Raw genomic sequence first — 2,443 nt, forward strand, 5'->3', positions numbered from 1 at the left:
CCTCCCAGAATATTGGAAATAAAAGCAAAAATAAACAAATGGGACCTAATTAAACTTAAAAGCTTCTGCACAACAAAGCAAACTATAAGCAAGGTGAAAAGACAGCCTTCAGAATGGGAGAAAATAATAGCAAATGAAGCAACTGACAAACAACTAATCTCAAAAATATACAAGCAACTCCTACAGCTCAATTCCAGAAAAATAAATGACCCAGTCAAAACATGGGCCAAAGAACTAAATAGACATTTCTCCAAAGAAGACATACAGATGGCTAACAAACACATGAAAAGATGCTCAACATCACTCATTATGAGAGAAATGCAAATCAAAACCACTATGAGGTACCATTTCACACCAGTCAGAATGGCTGTGATCCAAAAGTCTACAAGCAATAAATGCTGGAGAGGGTGTGGAGAAAAGGGAACCCTCTTACACTGTTGGTGGGAATGCAAACTAGTACAGCCACTATGGAGAACAGTGTGGAGATTCCTTAAAAAACTGGAAATAGAACTGCCTTATGACCCAGCAATCCCAGTGCTGGGCATACACACTGAGGAAACCAGAAGGGAAAGGGACACATGTACCCCAATGTTCATCGCAGCACTGTTTATAATAGCCAGGACATGGAAGCAACCTAGATGTCCATCAGCAGATGAATGGATAAGAAAGCTGTGGTACATATACACAATGGAGTATTACTCAGCCATTAAAAAGAATACATTTGAATCAGTTCTAATGAGGTGGATGAAACTGGAGCCTATTATATAGAGTGAAGTAAGCCAGAAAGAAAAACACCAATACAGTATACTAATGCATATATATGGAATTTAGAAGGATGGTAACAATAACCCTGTATATGAGATAGCAAAAGAGACACTGATGTATAGAACAGTCTTATGGACTCTGTGGGAGAGGCAGAGGGTGGGATGATTTGGGAGAATGGCATTGAAACATGTAGAATATCATGTATGAAACGAGTCGCCAGTCCAGGTTCGATGCATGATACTGGATGCTTGGGGCTGGTGCACTGGGATGACCCAGAGGGATGGTATGGGGAGGGAGGAGGGAGGAGGGTTCACAATGGGGAATACATGTATACCTGTGGTGGATTCATTACGATATTTGGCAAAACCAGTACAATATTGTAAAGTTTAAAAATAAAAGAAAATTAAAAAAAAAAAAGAAAATTAAAAAAAGAGAGAGAAAAGAGCATGGTTCACAAACAGATCTGTACTGGATGCTGGTGTCAGCCAGAATGGATGATCCCAGAAGAATAACCCTATTCAAACTTGGTTGCCCGTTTCATGTTTAAGGAGAAATGGACAGAGGTTTGGATCTAGAATAGACTGACTTGTGGAAAGTGATGAATGAGACTGCCAGATGACTGGGGATATGAAGAAAAAATGTAAAATTAGTGACAAGAAGTTATGGAGAAGAGGTATGTAATGGCTCTCTTTGAATGGGCAGAGGATCTGAAGATATTAATGAAGGCTTTCATTATTCAGGTGGACAAGATGACCCTTTCTGAGGATGTCAGCCAGTTTCTTTCCTTGGCCAATCCAGTGCTTATTCAATGGGTCCACAAACAAAATTCTATGGTAACAAGTATGGATATAAAAAAAGAGCTCAATAACATGGTTGTTCACTTAAAAATGCTAACCTGGCTACTGTCACTGTGAATACTTAAGCTCCCCAATGCAAAGTCAATGCTGAGTTTTCAGTATAGCACCATTCCCTAAAAGAATCAGTTGGGATTGATTATACTGGACCTCTCCTACCATGGCATGAACAGTATTTTGTCATCAAAAGGACAGATTGATGTTTCAAACACAGATTTTCTTTCTTTTTTGCCTCAAGTGTTCTACAGCACCACTGTTAGATTTACAAAATGTCTTATCCATCACAACACTACCTCCAACCAAATCATATAGTATGGCAAAAGAAGTGTGGCAATAGGATCAAGCCCATGGATTTCACTGCTCTCTCTACAGGCTCTATTATTCAGAAGCAGCTGGCTTGGTTAGACAGAGAAATGCCTTGTTGAAGATTCAGTTAGGGCATCTACTTGGAAACAATATTGTGAGGATCAAATGAAGAATGCTCTATTAGTGTTAAATCAGCAGCCAATATATTGTACAGTCTCCCCCAGAGCCAGAGAACATAGGTCTAGGAATAAAAAAGTACAAGTAAAAGCAGTCCATCTCATCATTATACTAAATGACTCACGTGAAAAAAATTTTCTTTACCTCCCATTAATGAAATCTTAGCTTAGTTGATTTTATGGTCCTACTGCTTAAAAGGGCAGGAATATTAACTTTTATCAGAAAACTGATTAAATGGGAGCTGAGGCTACCTTTTGGACATTTAGGGGCTTTTCACGCAGTTGAACCAACAGGTACATATTGTATTAGTAGAGTAACTGATTTGATGACAAGAGGAAATC

Source organism: Bison bison, unplaced genomic scaffold (genome assembly GCF_000754665.1).
Source record: "Bison bison bison isolate TAMUID 2011002044 unplaced genomic scaffold, Bison_UMD1.0 scf7180017864465, whole genome shotgun sequence".
Lineage (NCBI taxonomy): Eukaryota > Metazoa > Chordata > Mammalia > Artiodactyla > Bovidae > Bison > Bison bison.